Raw genomic sequence first — 21,815 nt, forward strand, 5'->3', positions numbered from 1 at the left:
AAATCAGTTCTGGCTTCTATCCATATCTCCAAGTTAGTAAAATGGGAAACCAATGTGGGATGGATAACCGTCTGTTTGAACTCTACCCACTTACAAGGTGGTGCTTCCGTAGAGATGTCGGTGGGGGAGACAAGCGAAGCGCTGGCTGCACTCAGAGGAGGAAGAAAAGGATCAGATGTAGGCAAAGAGTTTGGTTCATGTTAAAGGGAGTATTAGAAGCCCAGAGGTAAAGAAATGAATTCGCTAGACTGACATTTGAAGGGTTAATGGAATTTAAGCTTTGATCTTTCAAGAAAACATGCTGAAAACGTAGCCCAAGGCATGTTCACCATTTTGTTTGCTAGTAAAACAATGCAATTTGATTTTTGTTGGCTTGTTGTTTTTAAGTGGAACCTCATGGGTGTTCTGTTAAATTCAGCCCACAAAAGCAATTTGTGTCATTTTAATGCAGCTCCTGTGTTAGAAATGTTTGTTTTTAAATGCAAGTTTTGTTTTCATTGTTTGCACATTAAAAGCTCGATCAATAAGAAAAACAATTCACAATGTTGTTCCTCAAAATTCAACCCTTATCTACCCCATAAATTGGGGCAAATAGAAAATTGGAAGCGTAAGAAATAATGAAAGCTCATTATTTTGGAATATGAAAAGAATAATTCCAGTACTTCTCTGCTTTGAACTATCACTATCTACCATGCCGGTTAATATTTACAGGACAGTCAAGTAAAGATACAGTCCTGTGACTGATAGGATGGAATAGAGCATTGTATACTGGTAATTTGTTATATTCTAGTCTGCAGACACGTAGGCATAACTTCAGCTTTTCTAAAATGGAAGAGCGCCCTTATTTCTGCAAGAAACACATATCAAAATATTTACCAGCTAGTAAGTTTTTATGTATGCATTCTTAATAAAAATGATCCCAGTTCTTGTTGAACTTCAACAGCAATATTGAGCTGCTGCAAACGCTGTTTTGTGTTTCTGACAAATGAAAATGATTGCAAGTGATTTCATTAAGCACTTTGTTATCAGTCTGTTCCTTTCAAACTGAGAGAATTCCATACTAATTCTTTCATTATTAGTTTTTAATCATCAGAAACACAAGAACATGGGAACAACCTCACAGAGTATATACAGTGATCTTGTTCTTCATGTTATGCTGGGGACAGAAGTAGAGAGGAATAGACAGTTTTATTTCAGAGTTGATGACTGGATTCTAAATGTAGGAAATCTTCCAATGATCTTGAAGAAAGCAGAACAGGGACAACTCCCGTAGCAAAGGTCAGACTTGAATGCCACAAGATTTGGGTTCCATCTCCTGATCTGCTACCATCTTTGCATCTAACCTTGTACAAGACTTTCTACCTTGTGGAGCTGCCATTTCCCAACTATACCCAGGGAATAATGCTACAATGGGTTTCTTGCTTTTTGATATTTGAAACACGCTTAGAGATTCCTTAGCTGAAGGTGCTAGAAAGAAGTCATTATTGTTATATTTTTATAGCTCGTTCCTTCCTGCAGGGTCCCAAAGGTATTTTAAATTCTCTGTAGTCTTGGGTAGGAGGGAGCAAACAGTGTCCTAGCATATCCTACTCCTCTCAGGTGGAAGCTGGCAACCCTGTAAAAGGTGCGCATTTAAATAACAATTTTGTAGGGCTGAGCAAGAGAGACAGATCTATGTAACTGGAAAAGTGAAACCTGAGTGAGCATCATCTTCCAAATTGTTAAGGGTCAAGTACACTGCATTCTCCTTACTCTGATGACTGTTGGGGAGTTAGAAGATAAAACCTTGTTTTCACCTTTCAGGGGGAGAACGGCCCCTCCACTTGTCGTGTCAATGGCAGTAACACCACCTACTAAGTCGTGACCCTTCATCCAGCTGCACAGTGTCTTTTAATGATAACAAGCCCCTTAAAACATCTCCAAGCAGACTGGCAGATTGCACATCAGTAACTAGTAGATTGATACAAATCATCATATAGCAATGCAGAGCAAGAGCAGAAGTCACCACATGGCTCGATGTGGAGCTGCACTAGTGTCCCTACATTCACCATGTGTCAAGCTTCTTGCTCTGTCTTCCCTAAAGGATCTCTTTCTTATTTAAACACATTTTTGCTTAAATAAGAGTTTGGTGTTACAACCAAGATCAGGTTGTAACAGCTTTAAGGTACGACTCCGCATGCCTTCACACCTCATGAAATCCCATTGACAAGGAAAATTATCCCATTGATAAGGAAAATCGCCTACTGCAACAATTTCTGAAGTAGCTGTAGAAGTTTTATTGCTTAAATGCATTCAATAGCTGCTTCAGCAAACATAACTCCATTGAGTGTAGTTGAGAAAGTATACACAGAGTGTTTCGGAAAAGCAGACAGCCATGGCTTGGCTGTATTTCCAACTACATCGGCATTGCATTAATTAGCTGATGACTAGGCAGCATGCTGCAGCAAACCACGCTCAGCAAAGACATGCTGCTGCTCAAGGCCAGCATGGTGTAACTCCTAGGTTTTTTAATAATACCACCCCACCACTCAGCAGACAGATTGCTGGTTTCTAAAAAATAACTACACTGAGAACATGCCACAGGAGCTTCTCATTGTCTGAAAATCAAAGATGTGGCTATATTAGTTTTCGTCCAGAATCCCAAAAGCACAATGAAGTTTATAGTGAAATGGGCACCTGCTTGCTGCTTCCCACCACAACCACCCCCCGTAATGAGATGATTGCACTTGAGTCAAGCATAGCATCTGCTTGAGAATTGGAGAGGAACAACTGTAGGCTAAACCTCTGCTATGGGGGGAAGATGCTCCACCGCATTTAAAGGATGGCTGCAAAGGTGGAGACATTTGGCCACCCTGTCTATCCAGGACCACTCCACCTGGGTAGGGAAGCCAGACACAAGAATCTAGGGCAGTGCCCACTTCCCAGATTGTTCCCCACCAGTGACGGACTGCTGGCCTGAACCGGAGAGATGGAGAGGATCTGCACTGCAGCCCCCCAGGCAGGACCTGCTGCAGTTCAGACAGTGGAGAGGGACCAAAGGAGGCTGCGCCCTTGGGCTGCTGGATCCTGGCCACAGGCTGCACCTCCCTGTCCACCACCTCCCCCTGCCATCCCACATACTACCTGCCCACAGGGCAATACAACTGGGTTTGCAGACAGGGAGAAAGTGACAGGGCTACTCTATTTGCCTAAGTACTTGAGGGCAGGGGTATTCACATGACTGATCTGAAAAGGCCCTTGAAAGCAGCTCTGTTAGGTAGCAGAAACAAACCCACATGATTTAAGTGGCCACTCCACTCCATGCAAATAGGATTTGAACCTGAGAGGTGCAGCACACCACCAACTCCCATTTACTCAGACCATAGCTTGGGGCGTTCAAAAGCTTTTGGCACCTCACGAATGCAACTCAGAACAGCAAAAAGCTGGTGATAACTAATCTATATGCTGGAAGCTGCCCTCATAAACCATTTGTTAAATAATTTAGGAACAGAAAACAGTAATAATAATAAAAAAAAGGAAGCAAAGTCTACTCCCAGATGATCTACAAACATGAAACAACACTAAGTCTGTGAAATAAACTCACCTAGTGCTACTCTACTACTCCCCTATCATTTCTTTTGATTCAGCAGCTTTCTTCCTTTTGGCATTTCTGGCTGGCAGGGCTGGATGTACTTGGTTAGGATTCAATACCACGAGGGGTTTTAGCAACTGAAAGCTGCTTTTTTTCCCCCCCCTTCTCTCTTCAGCAGCTCAACAGGAGGTAAACAAAACCTCTAGAAGGGTGACCTGCATGATTAAGGTCGGACGAGTTTAAACTGCTTCAGTCCTCAACAGGACCCACCAGTAAAAATCAGAAGCTCCCTTTACTTTCTTCAACTAAATTAAAAACGAAAACAAACTGCCATTTCAAATCTCTGGATCAGATGAAAAATACCCTGCAATGTGATAGCAAAGCTCTTGCCAGGGCTCACTACCATTCGGTAAGTGTGTTTGTCCCAGCTGACTGCTGCATGGCACTAGGTGCCAAGAGAAATGCAGATCAGACAAGACAGGTGTGTACCATCATTAACTTTGATGAAGCACTGCACGGAAGAAGAAAGCAGGAAATAGAAGTATCAGGAGAAATGCTTTTCATGAGGCTTAAACCAAGACCCAGGAAGAGTAATAAATTCAACTACTTCTTATTGGCCCTGATCCAAGGAAAGACACAGTGGTGCATGTTACTTTAAAGATCAATGTCATCCAGTTGACTTCAGTCAAACATCTGCTTTCTGCTGCCAAGGGTGGTCAGCTACTGTCATGGCTTCAGTCTCCCTTCTGAAGCCATCCCTCGACAGCAGCAGCAAAGTTTTGAACTACAACACCCAAGCCTACACCCCTTTCAAAAGCATTGCTAAAATTTGGGAAAAATATTAACAGCAAGGAGACAGATGGTGCCATAATAAAATCCTCTATTCTTACTTATTTCCACTGCTTTTTCTTATTAAGACAGCTTCCCCCCAAAATATACCATGTTTGCACTTTGCATGTTAGATGATCCAAAGAAACGACTAAAAACCTACCCTAGCTGATGGCATTAATCTGATGACCTGACGAAGCTCAAACCAAGAACCAGTTACTAGGAAATAAAGACAAACCATGGCTGCTGTCCAGAAGAGCTCATAAATCTAACCATCTCCTGCTTGCTCTCTTGTAACAGCTCTAATATTTCTTCTACTTTTACTTCTCGAAGATTGTTCATTATTACTTTCACCCCTTAGCCTCTCTCAGGATGTCAGCTCCATCTGCCACAACATATCAGAGTGAATTTTAGCAAGCACAGTTCAGGTGTTCACTTTTCCCTTCCTTCTGAATTCTTATACTTGACATAAGACTTAAGAATATACACACGCACACACACATATATATATTTAACAATAAACATTCCTCAGTCTCCTCACCTCCTGACTTTTGTCTGCCTCTCAATTCCCAGTCACTCTCATCTCATCCTTCATTTCATTCTTACCTTGGAATTACTGAAAGTGATACAAAGATGATACATCTTGCTTAGCAATGTTTTTGCTGATCATCTCAGCCACCACTTTAGCTTGTGCATTAGCAACCAGAGAATAAACTCTAATTGTTTTGACACTTCACCACTTGGCAACCCTTAACACAGCTAGGACTGTAGGCTTCAGCATTCAATTCTGCTTCTATGAGCAAAGAATTTCAGTCTGTATTGACTTGTACTTGGCTTCTCCCTTACAAATGTTTTCTGAACTTTGTCTTTATCTTACTACTGCTAAGCATGTCATTTTCCTTTCCCTATTATTCAACAGCCTTTATATTCTTATGCAGCCCAATTTTCTGCCAGCATCATATTTTCGTTTATGTCAACTGGATTACATGTTACTTCTACCTGCCTCCAAGTTACTGCCTTCTTTTAATGTCAGATAAAGTTATCATGCAGCAGACTGCACAGATTTTATTCAGCAATTGCATTCCTTTATGTTTTCAAATTGCTAGCCATAGTAGGCTGTAATTCTGCTACAGTATAAAGTGTTCAGCGAGACACAAAATAGAAATATGGGAACTGGCACTAAGAGTTATGGTCAGCTGTTCCTCCAGTGCAACATTCTCTTTCCAAGAATTACAAGGACCGACAGATTGCACTGAAGAGAAATCTAACATTTGTGGGATGACTAACCTGTCAGTAGGTGAGGCTTTCTCTTTTGTCAGATTAATTAGCAGTCATCTCCTTCCTTTAAACATAAGACTATAATCCTTCCAAGACTCCCAGCTTCATTTATTTATTTTATTACTGTAATTGGGTATCCTTCCTACATTGTTATGGCTGGCGTCAGTAGATGGCACTGTGACATACACTCTTTCAGGTTCTTTTTTGTTAGCCTGCAAGCAAAGGTTCAGTTTTACAATTTTGTGTGTGTGTGTGTGTTATAATTAGTTTTGTTTATGCAAGATTCTGGAGTCCTTCGGGAGAAAACTGTGGAAGCAGTGAGATAATTTGCTTTCTGCGTTTGCCCTGCTCTGATTGAGGTCAGTTCTTGAGCCAGAATCAGTCTCTGGGTACCAGTCACTGAGGTTAGGCTGAGATTCCTCTAAGAAGGGATTATCCTGCATATTATTTGACGACTCTTGCTCCAATACTGGTACACCAGTCTAAATAGGGCAATTAAACTGAGAATGTACCACTGTTCCCCTCCAGCAGGAAAGCAATGTGCAGTGCCCAAGCTATCTTTTTGCCCTGTGACAACAGATACATGTTGCTATATTTAGAACAGGACTCTGGTCTCCAAAGCAGCAAGAATGGTACATGGAAATGGAAAAAATCAGTCTCTGAAGTCCTTTGCGTTCTGAAGTTGAACGTCTAATGCTTGAGACCCAAACTACAACTTCAGGAATTCACGTTTAAGTATTATTGTGAGCAAACATGGTTGCTTGAATGACAAGTCAAAATCTGTCTAATTTTAAGAGATATGGACTATGGTTAGCATCCTCTTAAATTCATTAGGACATGGAAAAACCTGTGGAATGTCAAGACAAAAAAAATTGGTGCTAAGACATGTACTGAAATGCCTTCAAATGACTTGATGGCCAACATTTTCAGTGTCAGAAGCCTTATTTCCTTTTTTTGAGGGAAGAGAAGAGCAAAAAGTGCCATCTTTTATCTAAGCTTAAGTTAGGAAAAATGATATAATGATACCTAGAAATCTCAGAGAAGGCACAAAGCCCTATTGAGCTAAGTGCTTTTCAAATATGAGATAATAAATGGATTTAGATGAAAATTTCAATTGATTTCTTTGAAAAATCTTTTTAAGGAAAAAAGATGGTGAGCAAGAATGGTTAATGTTTATCAACAGCTTTTCACAAAAGCACCTTCAAAATTTCCTTGCATTTTTCTTTCTCAATTTTAAAGCAGCAAAATCAGCTCTATCTTTAAAACTTTGTTAATGATTTAAAGGAGCTGCATTTGACGAACGAAAAAAAAAGCAATACATGAGAAGAAATGAGAAAAAAAGACTAGTATTGAGGTATACCAACAAAGTATTGTTAGAATAAACATCTTTTGTAAATATAAACACATGCACTCAGTGCACTGTGTGAAATGTCTTTATGACCTCACAGGATGAAGCGTCCTTCATAAGAATGATGATAATTATCACCAACAGTTGATTAGCAAGTATCAAACTAACAAAAAGCGATCAGCAAATATAAATACACTTTCTATAAACTATAGAAAACTTTTATGGAAAGGTACCACTACGCTAATAATTCCTTGCAGCAATGAAGCTTGGCATTCTACTTCTACGTAACTTTTTAATCAAAGAATGTCAGAGGGAGAACAATAGTTTCATAGACTTTCATATCTGACCACGAAGAATAAAACATGCTCTTCAAACTGTGACTGACCAGTCATAATGAGACAGGGACAACTTTGAAAAAGTTGCAGGCTATTTACAGGAAGGATTTTGTATATCAGAGACCCAAGAAACGTAGCTGAGAATTTTTTTCCTTTAACATGCTTACAGCTAAATCATTGGCTTCCATTCAACTAATAGAAAAGTTAGTGCTTAGAGCCTGCATGCCTTGCATTCTTGCAGTAATACAATTCTGTATTAAAATCTATTCCAGTTGCTTGATTTATGAAAATTGTTAAAATGTGCTGCATTCGTACAAAGCTTACAGCATCAAAAGAAAGAAAAAAAAAAGAAGAATCAATTTTTAAGCTGAAAGAAAGAAGTGAGAGAGAGCATGCTCCTGTCCCTATCTAATAGGTGACACTTGAGCCCTTATAAAAGTTGCCTGTATCCAAAATGTGACAATTTTATTTCAGAAGGTGATGACGTTTTAAGAATTTGTTGCAACTTGTGGACAAAGTCGTGGTTGATTTGCTCTCCAGAATTCCTTGGATTTTGTAATATGTCAATACATCATGTTAATGCAAGTTTTTAAAAAAGGAGAAGAGAAAGCAAAAGCTCCCTTCCTTTTTAAGTATGAGTAATCTATCCAAATCCTACTGAGACACACAAAGGAACGCCGGCAATTTTCCCTTTCATAAAATGCGGACTTTCTTTAAATACTTCCTCCCTACATTTTCAAAGCACAGTTGTATGAAATGAAGGGGAAATGACACCCTTACCCATTGAAAAGGAGATTATGTAAAACTGGTTGGAGAAGCCAGCCGTGTTAATGCAAATACAAGTATGATCTTATTCATAAGTTGCTATTGTGCTAGAAGAACATGCGTTTCTTAGATGTGTCTACCTAAAACTCTGTGCAACGAGAAAAACATTTTTTCAGGATACGTTACCCTGTTTTGCAAATAAATATGAAAGCTAAAAGATCACTTTAAGGAAGTGAAGGGCTTGGTTTTCATTGTGCTGAGCACTCGATTCCACTTGAAGTTAATGAGAGCAGTCAGCCGCCTTGACAATAAGACACTACAAGGATTTTACATGCCCAAAGGTGCTGGAGACACTCTGTGAGGAGCCAGGGCCCAGCTCCTTTTCCACTCGTGGCCTAAGTTTTCTTTGTGCTGATAGCAAATGCCTGTTGTTTCTGAAGTAGCACTGGGGGACAGTCTGTCCCTAACCGGTAATTTATGAAGTCAACCCCCTACTCTGCCTTTGCAGTGCCCTATACTTCAGATTGCATTGGACATAGCCCCTAAAGCTGGCAACTTCTCAACACATCCCTCAGCTAGGAAATACGACAAAGCCATTCCCATCCTCTCCCAACATCCTCAAACTGAGTACACGCTGCATTGGGGTCTTACTCCCCAAGAGTGCCATTTGAAAGGAGATCAGTTCAAATCCTAGCCCTAAACCTGTAGGGGCAAGTAACTGTAGACTGCTTTTGAGCTGTAGACGAAACAACGTCTTGGATGCAAACAGATCAGAAAGAAAAGCTACAGTTGCAAAATTAAGTCCAAATGAAATCTAGCACACTGTATGGATTCAAGGTGGAAAACAAAGAGATAGGTTTGTGAATGTGTCCTTTTGCTTAGAAAGAGAAGAATATCAAGTATATCTGAATATGACGTGTATGAAATGAAGGGGATATGATACACTCCACCACTGAAAAGAAGGTAACGTATAAGCGGTTGGAGAAGACAGCTGCATTACCACAAACAGCAATTATTCCTATGTTACTGTTCTGCTGGAGGAATGTGTCATGGGGTTTTATACATTGTATGTGAACATGCAAAGCCTATCACAGTATATTTTTAAAGTAATTGTACAGGGCGATGATCCTCTTTCTTCTGTCTACCACTTCTTAGTCTTCTTGGCTTTCCATGGAAGGTCTTTTTAGTAGTGTGAGGAAGCCCGAGGCCTTGGATGTGTGTATTTAACTTTTGATAGGTAAAGAAGGCCTAATTAATCTTCATTACGTGGAGTCTTTTGAAATAGATGCCTACATTGAGTGCCCTTCCTGTTCAGCTCTGGTCCAGATGAGTTTCTGGCTCATTCTCTAGGACCCTGGGGTCTTACCATACTAAAGGCTGTTCAGCATTTGATGAGGAAATGATTATACATTCTTCCTACCTCCTTCCTACCCTTTCCGACTTACACGTATGACAGCTGTTACCAGTCAAAACTGTCTTTTGTTTGTTTGTTAGCTAAAGGTAGCCCAGGCCCACCTAAAACAAACATCCTCTGTTAATTTTTCGTGATAAGAACTTATACAGAGGAGAGAGATTTGGTTCCCTCCAAAGCAGTTTTCTTCCCATATTTTATTTTAAAATGACTAATTAAAAAAAAGTTTTTTTGATAGAAAAATCTAACCAATTAAAATCCCTTTCCCCTTCTTTTTTAATCAGAGTCTCAAAAAAAAAAGTGTAACAAAAATTTACTTTTTCCATCGTGGCATCATAAATCTGATATATCTATAAGAATATAGTCCAAGAAGCAAAGTTTTTCAAGCTAAAAGGAAACAAAAATATTTGCAAATGTACTTGAACAATGTCAGTGCAAAGAACTTCAGAGCTTGACTTCACCAGTTTGAGGCCATTTGAAGGTAATTGCACCAAAATGGAAAAGTCCCACATTGCTCAGATAGCTAAAGGCCTTAGCAAGCAATAGAATAAACGGGTGAAGTGAAAAAAAATCAGCTGTGATTGAAGGTCTTTGGAGATGCGTATGAGCTCATAAACAGCTACACACTGGAAATACTGGTTTCCAAGCATTCAGTTACTTTGCTTTTTAGATCAATTTCCTTTGGACATAAGCACATTAGATCATTGTCCACAACCTTTCTTCTAAGGGGTCATATTTCCAACTGTTTATCAAATACTTTGACTATAATGTGACATGCATCCAACACTCAGGAACAGAGATGGTGTAGGGGAAGCTTACTAAATTTAGGAATTTGCTTTTTATTTACTATTTTGACAGAATCAGGAAAAGTTAACTTCCCCTCCTTCCTCCCCCCATCCCCACCCGCCCCAGTTTATTCTTTAATCTATCAAAAGAATTATTAAATCTTTTAAAAGATCAAGCACGCAGATTCTTCACAAAGGTTGTCACAATGAATTCATTTGCAGAGCTTTCATCCCTTCTTCCCCACTGTGCCAAAATAATGTTGACTATTTTTCGCTGTCTCCCTTGCTTGCTGTAAAGATCCAGTTGCAAAGGTTGTTGCAAGGACTCGATCTCCCACTCTTTTCCCACCTGGCACCAATATATCCTAGAAACTAAAAACGCAGGTGTTGATACCTTACTGTTCCTATGTCATCCAAAAAATGATTTCATGAAAGAGGTCTTTCAAAAGGCTGTTTATGATATTGCAGAGCAGAGTAAAAGAATAGCAGTTATGAGGTTGATCCTCAAATTCCATTCTCTAATAGTGTTGCTTCTGTTTATGAGAGCAGATCTTTTTGTTTGGTAGCCTCACTAGTACCAAACAACCCTCTCCTTCTACACCCTTTGTCAGCTACTTAAAACACCAAAAGCTATAATTTCTTTCAGTTAATTAGGAGAACTTGAAATTAATAGAACGAACCACAGAAGTAATACATGCAGAGACTCAGTCAAAAAACCGTATCATTCTACTTAGTTTCTTACTGAACCAGAGTGTCTTCCACCACATAACTTGTAAAGCAGAGGCGGCATGTTTTAGATATAGGAATTTCATCATCTTAAAGACTGGTCGTCTTCATGAGAGGGATTTTCAAATGAACTATTTTTTTTTTTTTATGAAAACAAAAAAAAAATCTTGGTTTTCAAAATTCTGAGTTTCACCATATGTCAAGTCATTCCTATCAGAGCACCAAATTATTTTGTTAATTATTTTGTCTTTTAATGGGCTGTGGAGCTGCAGTGGGAGTGCAGCCAGAGTAGTTGTGTACCCAGTTTGCCAGGTCTACTGCCTAATGGGTCACGTTCCCCCCACAACACTGCACGTGCATTATGATTGAGAGCAGCCAGGATGATCACAGCAAGAGGAGCAGAGGAGGAATGCAGGAGAGAGTGTGATGCTGGTGATAAAGGAGAGCTACAGATTGTTTAGTCTCTCACATCATAAATCCACCTCTCTTACTGATTACAAAATACAATTTTTAAAGGACTCCGAAAGAAGGGATAATTCTGTTTTTAAAACCCTGCTCTTTGATCTAGGAGCATCACATTTATCTTCAAGCTGAGCCCTCAACTTCTTGTACAACAGAGGGAAATAGCTTGGGACCACACTGTTGTTTGGAATAACTGTGCAGAGATGCAGAGAAAACCACATAGTATGATGGGAACCTGTAAAATAATGCTATTAGATTTTCTAACTGCCATAGGCATTTAACTTCCATCAATTCCTGACTCTTAGCTCAACAACTGTAAAAAGAGAAAAATAACCTACAGACACGACTTTGGTTCCTAAGTTTTCACAGATTCAAACTCATCTGTGTTCTGGTTGCCCTGAGGTAAGACACAATGTCACGATGTTCACAATGGCATCACAGAGGATGTTCTAGACTCTCAAAAAACAAGTGTGCCAATATAATAAGACAGTAAATGCGCACCTTCAAAACTTTACAGGCTGAGAAAAACAGGACCTTTGTACCTTTGGAATGGAGCTGTTTCATGATTGCTGGAACTAGAAATACTTGTAAAAGCCCATCACTTTCCGAGAACTGCTCAAGCCTTTTCAGGAAAAACAAATAACTTCTTTCCCAGATAAAAAGTACAGACAAGAAGATGTTTTCATAGGAGAGATGAAAGGAATCCCATCCACAGTTAACTGAAAACCAGCAGGAAGATTCAGCTAGATTTCACAAGGCTTTGGCTCAGACTTGCAGCTCATCGCATAACCCTCGCCCCCTAACACCTCCAAAATAACCCTACCATTTAGTATCAGTTTGTAAAACAGACATTGCTCATTAGAAAGACATGAAATGTGGTGTGGGCTTTTTTGTTTTGTTTGTTGTTGGGATTTTTTGTTTGTTTTTAATTACCAATGAGCACGTTTAACTATGTCTGCTCAGTAGACCAAAGTATTATGAATTCCAGACTACCACCAAGTCAGAGCTCAATGCAGCACAGTAATGAAAATGTATCATATCTGACCTGTACATTAATTAAGCCAGCTTTCCCACATGGTCAGCTTTTCATCTCTTTAAACACAAATGAAAAAATAATTTGTACATAAATAAAACCTTTTGAATGGCTTCTGTAATATAACAGGAGGTCTTCTCATTTGCTTTAAATTTTAGAAAAGTTCCAATCTTCTTCAGGAACAATCAATTTTCTAAGGATGTTTTGACCCATTCTATGCAATTTTATACAATCAAGGTCTTGCTATATATTTCTACAAGCTCAGAAAAAGAAATCCAAGAAAAGAAAGAGCCTTATTGTCTATTAAGCACTCTAGGTTCTCCAATATATTCTTCCATTACTGGTTTTATTATCATTAAATTTCATGGAACTATTCCATATGGGTCTTGATTTCATGTGTCTCTGCACCCAGAAAACATTGATTATATCATAACCGCAGGCTTTGTTTTCCAAAAGGTTAATTTGTTCAAGGACTCCACAATAGGTGGGCACTGGAGAAATGTGCACAAATATGCTTTCTACCATACCTCTGTGGAGAGATTAAGGTTCGAGCTCATTTGTTCCTAAATCTTTTTTGACAACAGCTCTGTTGATAGTGAAGAACAGAATTGTTCTGCTCTGGATGACAGTCAAGAGCTCTCATTAAATCCTGGAGTCACAGAAACACTTCTGAGGAATCAATCTTGTTTAGCTGGTTACTGAAATACAGCCTAAGTCAACTTATTCTGTCAAAATTTAGAACACAACTGTTCATGGTTGCTAATTCTTTACCGATTTTCTAAGAGATGCAGTGCAGAGGGATCATAAAAATCAACAGGAGCATGTTTCAGCTCACAGACAGGCCTGTCATTGGGCAAATGCTGAAAACTGACCTTGTTCCCACCTCTTGCTCCTCTGCCCAAACACCAGGACTCTGCTTTCCCCGTCCCATAGTTGGATGTGCCCATGTTTTGGCTGCTATTGCTTTGTTATTTGCTGCTCTCAGCAGCTGTAGGCAACTATTTCCTCTATACCATCTGCCCATCCTGGATTGCTTTACTCTCTCATGCTGTGCTTGAAAAAAGATCTCAGACAAAGCTAGGGTAAAAAGAGCACAAGCAGTATCTTTACCTTTGGAGGAGAACTGAGTGGCTCCTAGTTCTGTTCACACAGGCCAATTCCCTATGCCAATATCTAAAAGTTTCTGGAGTCATCCTACATTCTACAATCCTCCTTCACCTTACCATACCAAGGTTTTCGTAGTCTGGCATACCCACAAGCATCCTGAGTCTAATAACCGAGGTGAGATCGATAGGGTGCCAGAAACATACAGGCTCAATGCTCTTACTGAGGTCCTTGATGGCCACTGTTGTGTGCAGAGCAGATCACAGTCTCTTGTGGTCCTTCAGTCGCGCTTTGTCAGCTGCCAGCTTCAGTTCCATCATCTGTCTGCTTCACCAGCCTGCACATTTGCATTCCTCTTCCACACCCAAATAACCTCATGCTGCATTTTCAAGTAAGCAGAGAAAAGTCACTGACATAGTACAAGGTCTGGATTGTGAGATCACATTGTGATGTCATGCCAACACCTTCATACTCCTGACTTAGACATTGAAAGAAATAGCAGGATCTAAAGCATGAAGAAAATGAAATAAAATACGGCAAAAAAATGGTAATACTAGTATTTCAAAAAAAAAAATACACTTTGCTTTAGACAAAGCAGCCATCAGCAGCTTAGTTTAATATGTAGAATTGCACTACCTTACAGAATACTTTTTTTAATTCTCAAATGTTAGTATTTAGAGAAGTTTCTTCTTGACATGTAAGTCCCATAATGCCTTTAGAAGCTTACTAGACCTAAACACACCATATTTCTGCAAAGGGAAAAATGTCCAGCTCTGTGGTTGCCAGTCAGGGACCTCAAGGTCTGGTCCCATAGGTATGCAGGTAGTCCACGAAATAACACACCCTTTTAAAAGAACCGCCAGAAGTTTTCCCATCTTCTGAAGCTGTGCATAGAGATCTCTCCCCACAGTACCAGTCATGATCTTCAAATCATTACATGTGCACCTATTACTAATTTTGGCAGCTGGAAGAGTTGAAATGTGCTGCAGAGCACCAGAAGTCTAGGGAATTCTGAGCTCCACTACAAATTCACCCTGACAGAGTCACAGGCCAGAAAGAGTAGCCATGGAGAATCATTTACCTTAAAGTTAAGCATATGCTAAAACATTTCCCGGATCTGGGACACTAATGTAAAGCAAATGCAGGCACCCAACAAACTGGATGTGATGCTATAGACCTGTAACTTCAGGCTACATTTTGTATCCATTTAAGGGCTGGTTCCAATTCCGTTGCATTAATTTTAGCTTTTTTTTTTATTTTTATTTTTTTAAAGTGCTGGTGCTGAGGCTAGCATAGTATGTTTATCTATTAAAAAATGTATGTTAATATTGGAGGTCCCATACATCACCTAGACAGCGTTATGGTTAATAAAGTCACTGCAAAAGCAGAAAGAAAAAAGAGTGACAGGACTTTACATGACTACAATAAATTCAGATCATGACAGACACAGAAAATCATTTTGTCACGACTAGGTTCAATCCTACAGTACCCATTTCCCCCAAAACAGTGAATTTGCCATTGACTTAATGAACGGTGGAATTAAGGCTTAGAGCTCACTCCGTTCTCCTTGCCAGCGAGACAAGTTATTTGTTCAGTATCCCACTGCCCTTCCCACGTGCACGCAGCGGCTGTAAACCTGATGACATGAAATCCAGGCCAGCGTTCCTGCCTCCCCCACAATTCACTTCTATGCAGCCAAGATTTCACCCAACATATGGTCTAGAATTTACTCCCATAAATCATTTTGACTGTCAACTCCTTCAGCAGATTGGGTCAGACCCAGAAAAGACTTAGGGGGTCTTTGGGTACCAAAGCTTCTAGCAGGGACCCAAGGTTGCCTTGACTTGCAGCCAGCTATTGCTGAGGAGGAGCTTCAATTCCCTTTTTCTACCTGAAATCTCCCACATCTCAGTTCTGCAGCAAGTCGATGTGCAGAATTGACTGAAGTACATCCAATATGCTCAAGGTCTGCTGTAGGATCCAGAAACTAGATGTATTGGCATTCACTTCCCCAGATGTGCTCAGACTGTACCAATCCTTCTATAATTTTCTAAGCCACTCACAAAAATAAAACAAAATGTAGATAGAGCTACCCTCTTTGGGGAAAAAAACAGCTGCCCAAGAGGTAGGTAGTGATGCCTTTATTTTACACAGTGATGCACTTGGTAGAGCATTTACCCAGAAGTTCATTCAGGTCTGTCCTCAGCATTAAGATAAGTTTAAAGAAATCCATAGCCTTCCAGCAAGTCTGCCCGAGCTGTAGGCACAGCAGCAATTTTAGAGCTGAGCGACAAGGGAGCGTAAGGGCAAATTCAGGAGGAGCAGACAAGTGTTAGCGCACGCAACAAGGAAGGAGAAGCAGCCCTGGGCGCTGGTCGCTGCTTTCTGGGTGTTTATTTCAGGGGCTGTTTAATGTAAAATGCATAAGCTGTCCTGAATCCATGCATTTGTTGTTAATGGCACTTGAAGTCAAAAGCATACTGATTCATTTACTGGGGAATAATCATTTACTGTATTAGCTAATCTATTTATCAATATCAAGTCAATTATTATAAAGCATCAAGAGTGTCTAGTAATTACGCAATGTAAACATAAAGAATGGAATCAGTAAGCAATTATATTCATAATTCAAAATGTTGAAAAACATTTGTAATTGCTACATAACACAAAGTCCACTTTAAAGAAACAGAAACATTACTCTCCAAATGAAGATTTTGCAATACCATGACAATTTACTTTGTCAAAAGTATAAATATTCTAATGGTTAAAATATTGAGTAATTTCTTTAATGTCACTGTACATGTCAGCTGTGCAAGCATATACATATAGAAGTACTTGTACATATCAAAGGATAAGTTGCAGCCAGCATTTGGAGAATCTTACAGCCTATGGTTTGGATCCTCCTAAGGTATCCTTCATAATAAGTCCGCTGACTTCAAAAGGACCGTTCTTGTGTATAAAGATTTTCAGATGCATATTTACATGGATAAGCAAGTGCAAAACACCTTCCTAAAAAGCCAGAGATCCAAACAGCCAAACAAAATAACAGCTGGCAAGAAATCCAAGATGAGCTTGGTAAGAATGTAAATGAAAAACCTTCATTGTCCAGGTAAACAAGCAGAATATGTCTAATCTAATTTAATGATTCCTTTGAATTTAATAACTTCATGTGTTATTAACCTGGAAAAGGAGGTTTTGCTGTGAAAATGTTTGGCTGTATTGCAAAAATTATAGCTGCATTAATTGCTACAGTCTCTCAGAACACCCTGTCTTTAATGTCTGCCTAACACAGTACATGAGAAAAAGAGCTTTAAGTAAATATGGTAATCTTCCACTTCCACATTTGCTTATAAGCACCAAATCAAGCACACTAAGCAGGTTGTTTTTTACTTTTCTCTTTTTATTTTTTAACATCTGAATCTGACCAGTTCACTTATTAATTCCTTTGTATACCTTTCAAATTAGATTGCCATTTAACAGATGATTTACTTAAGCAATCAATATTAAAGGTTCCAAGAACTGCAGTCGTCTTATTTCCAATAATTTGTAAGCATCATATTGAGGTCACCTAGCCCATTCCATGCTAGAATTAGGAGCTCTGCAATAGCAAGCAAATTTACTGGTCTTAACCTTTTTAAAAGTTATCAGTACTAAGAATAGCACAACATTACTGTGCACTCATTTTTTAATGGAGTTATAACAGAAGAATCTAATCTATTCATAGTCTATGTTACTTCAGTACTCACATCCCTCTTTCCTTATCCTTTCTGCCACAAGTAATATATAATTAGAGAATATTGTACATCTATGGTACATACAAGAGAATATTGGCCCATATTGTCCTGATTTAGGGTCTCAGGTTGAGAGGGCTGTCTAAGTTTCTTTTCCACATGGGCTCTTATCCATAGCTCAACTGATCAACACTCAGAATTTCTTTATCGGCCACTTTACCAGCAAAAAGATCTTTGCAACCAACAGCAAAGCTCCTTTTTTTTTTTTTCCCCTCCAAGATCTCCTAAGCCCTATCAGGTATTTTCTCACATACTGTATAGGGAATCGTGCATCTCCCTCAAGACAGTCATCTTGAAGTAAGTACCCAGCTAATGGAGAATCCTCTTGTTTCACAAAAGAGGTGGAATCAGCGCTATGAAAGCAGGAGAAATACAGCTTGCCTTTGTGCAATACATCTACTGGCAGCATGCAGAATAGCAGGTAATAGTGGAGCATCGTACTCTTCACACCATAGTCATGGTTACAAGAATAGCGTTCTGTTCTAGTGGACATGCACACAGCTGAATTTGATTAGTCTCTGCTCCAAAGAGTTTACTATCCAATGACATGATAGAAAAATAAGTGCATTCTTCACTGTCTTACAGTGAGATAGTTGAGGCAAGAAAGAAAAGAGGCAAATGATGTGCCTTAGCGGTCCCAACACAGGTAGTAGAAGGGACAATTGAGGTGCTTTAAAGCTAACCTACTTTAATTGACCAGTCATTTCTTTTTTTTAATACTCTGGATAGGTACAGGATTGCAACTATTCTACAGACAAATATTTATTATATATGTATAAACCCGAAATGTACAGGGCTCAGAATCCCTTATTCCTCCTGTTTATTCTGCACTTGAAACTCTACAGACTGGCTCATCAGTTACTAATAATATTCCCAGATGTACTGAAAGTGTGTTTTGAATAAACTCTGCAAGAAGGACTCATCTGGAAATTTTAAAAGCCTGACAGCAGCAATGGGCAAGGTAGTAAATCCTTTTTCTCCCTCCTTGGAAAAATGCCAACAAGGTGATTTCCTCTCAGTAGGTAATTTTACCCATTCATGCAAAACCCAGGGTGGGTCTTTGAAGCCTTAGTGGACACCATCAAAATAAAGGTTAGCCTATAAGCAAAATTGCTTTGTGGTCTCATGTCAGCCCAGCCAAGCGGAAGAACATTTTGTTGTCTCAGTTTTGGCCAGAGAAATCTCTGTCAGCAAAACAGACCAGTTGTTTTTTGTTGCTGTTGTTTCTTTTTTTTTTATTTTTTATTTTTTCTGAGACATACTATTTTTGGAAACCAGCGTAACTCTTCTCTTTCCTACTTGCCCTTCTAACACTTCTCCACATTATCACATAAGGCAGTTCCACCAGCTGGACAGAAACAGACCGTCTCCATCAGTGATCAGTCACCCAGAATTTAGTGGATAGAGGGGAAAGAGCGGGAGAAATGGGCCTCCATCACTCACACTGCCTAACCATGCTGGTCTCAGGGCCACAGAAAGACATCGAGGAAAACTTGCAGTCATGAACTAAACAATTTGTAACATCCTAGGGCAAGTTAAGGGACAGTGCAGTCTCCAAATTTGCTCTTTCATGTGCATTTACTCTTGCATCTCTGGATACTCCTCAGATGCCAGCTTTTCTCTTGAAACTAAGCCCTTTTTAGTAATGCCAATGAATTACACTGGTTATGTTTGGTGGGAATACACTTCTGGTCGGTTTTGGACAAATCATATCTTGCTTATCCTCAAATAGAGTGAGGATCTTACAATGTTGCATTGCTCTGATTCTTTTTTCCTCCTTATTATTAAAATTATTATTACTGGAAATGAACCAAACTCACAGTTACTACACACACTCGCTAATATACATCCATTGTGCACCACAGTGCTGCACAGAGTACCCCAAACACACAGACCAGTACCTCACAGACTATGAAATGCGAGCAAGGGAAAGCTTTGACACACAGTTCTCATATCCTCCATACTTCCTTTGAAAAGGCCTAAAACTTGGTTAAACCTTGAAACAAAATATTTGTACTTTAGTTTTATGTTCAGGTATGACATTGCTACTCTCTGGCAATGATAGCTCAGCAGGATCCAGAGGTAGAATGGGGTGAATTTCACATCAACGCATCTTTCAAATTGCTGTAGGAATTAACGAGTAACTCCTGTTAACCCCCAAACCAAATGTCACTGCAGCACATTTCTAGCAATATCAGAAGGCACCAGGGGGCACAAAGGGATGAGCCTCTCTTGCCAACAAGCTTTAATTTCATTATTTTTTAACTGTCTGCTTTCAATAGTCTCTTGACAGGAAAGCAAAACTGGAGTCAAAACCTGAGATGCTTTGCAAACCAGGTAAAAGAGACTGCCTCCCTTCTCCCTTCCCTAATCCTTGTCACCCTCCTGGCAGGACTCATCTGAAATGGTGCCGTGCAGTGGTCCCATCAGAAAACAAAGTAGCCGAAGATGCTGAAAATTACAGTTTGCTCACTCCTCCGCCCCCCACGCTCACTGAATGAAGGGGAAATGGTGGGGTTAAGAAAATAAAGTTCTCTCCCAGTAACACTGCCACATAATGAATACAGCATTATTATGCAGAAGGCCTCTTGAGACATCGGCCTAAAAAATTCCACTGAAAAAGGAAACACCTGTTGGAATATTAACTAGGACAAAGTCAAGCAAGGAGAAAGAGGATAGGTGGCCAAGAGGTTGGAAAAACTAGGAGGAAATGTTGAAGAGATTTTTCTTTTTTAGAAGTGTAACATTCCTAATATTCAAGTTCCTAAAACAGCAAACGGCATTTTCTTCATGCAAGCATCTGGAGGTAATGGAAAAGACAAAATAAAGCCAGCATTAGGTAAGGGATCTAAGTTTCTGGGAGCACGGCTACTTTGGACATCCTTATACCCTGTGACCTATGGCCAGGCACCAACAGGAGCAGCTGGTTTGTGGGTACTAGAAACCATTTATAGCTCCTATTTAGTAAGACAATATTTTTAAAAGACAAATCTCAAGTCATTTGCAGTTCTATTTTGGCCACGGGAAAATATAATAGATTCCAGTTTGCATTCATATGGTCTCCAAGCCTCTTGGACAATGCCAACAAAGCTCATGCCCCATCACCCTGCCTGGGGAACTGAGGCACAGGCTGAGATCAACCAAAACATCCTCCTATGGGTGAGACCAGCGAGTTTCCAGCAGGCTGGGTGTCTCACACATCTCAGAGCATCTCTCTGAACCGGGCCAGTGTTAAAGTGTCAGAAAGAAAGTTTTTTCTTTTGGCCTAAAAAATTCCAACTTTTGGCGTTCAGGTATCCAACAACCTTTCTGTGGGGCTCTGGGCAATTAAAATTTGGCTGCTCAAGACCCTAAATAGGGGAGAGAGTTTAGAAAGACACCTGAGGACCATCACAGTTGTGATCCCAACGCTGCAGCCATCACAGCGAGGAAGCTGCCTATGACCCCTGTTACACTTCCCAGCTCCCTCTATTCCCCATGTAGTTTTTCACCAGATGAGTGTAGAAAGGAGACCAGAGTTCACCCATTTTACAGCGTAGGCTGCCTAACTGGAAGATAAATCTCCGGCTGGACCCTATCTTGAAAAGAATATCCAATTCAGACTGAATTCAGCAGGACTTCGAACAGGTTCGAGAGCACTATAAAGCACAGGAGTCTGCCTGCAAGAGCACTTACACTGTGCTAGGAAACGTGATACTTGGCTGTAGTGCACTTGTAAGCATTTTTTCTCCAATACTTTTATTTTAAAGGGAATAATGTTTCTTTCCATATAATACACTAGAGAAGTGTCTTAATCCTCTTGTAAAAGTCCCTGCAGAGCATGAAAATAATGTGTTTCGAAGGTTTAAACTTGACATATCGAGGGAGCTGAGGAGCCCAGTGCTTTGCAGGGCAGATATGCTCAGATATACAGCAGAGGTCTATAGCCTTCCAATACACAGGGAGGGGAATGCTTAGCCTTCCAGCATCATAAATATGATGCCTGTTTCTAGAATCTTGCCCTTTTGAATAGGCTGGATGCAGAAAATAATCACGATGGATGTAAAACACAAAGCTTCATAGAGACTCTTTCAGCCAGGCAGCCATTTCCCACTGCCTGCCTCAGGAATAATAATAATAATAAAATAAAAAGCCACTTATAGGGATCTTTCTTGGCAGCTTAGAAAAAAAAAAACAACACCACAGCTTCAGAGCAGCACTTTCAGATCAGCCTATACACCACACCCAGGATGTATGAACACCATCAAAACCTCCACTGCAGCATATTGATTATCCAGCATAGCCTCGCCACAGAAATAATAAATGAGCAAGCAGCCATCCTCAGACCTATTGACTAGGAGGAATAAAACCTCCCGCCTTCCTTCCTGCCTGCTCTGCA

General features: G+C 39.9%; 1 long non-coding RNA gene across 5 annotated transcripts in view; it reads right to left on the bottom strand.

Moving 5' to 3' along the window:
* The window catches only part of LOC310885400, a 106,999-nt gene that overhangs the window by 60,810 nt on the left and 24,374 nt on the right, over positions 1 to 21,815 (bottom strand). For 3 of the 5 annotated variants that reach the window (XR_014574782.1, XR_014574783.1, XR_014574785.1), the window contains exon 2: positions 13,870 to 14,025. The exons of 1 other annotated variant lie outside the window; for it this stretch is intronic. This is a non-coding gene — a long non-coding RNA (uncharacterized lncRNA). Of the gene's footprint in view, positions 1 to 13,869; positions 14,152 to 21,815 lie in introns of all 5 variants that reach the window. One more of the 5 variants, XR_014574786.1, reaches the window with a different exon arrangement.

Source organism: Anser anser, assembly GCF_964211835.1.
Source record: "Anser anser genome assembly, chromosome: 22".
NCBI lineage: Eukaryota > Metazoa > Chordata > Aves > Anseriformes > Anatidae > Anser > Anser anser.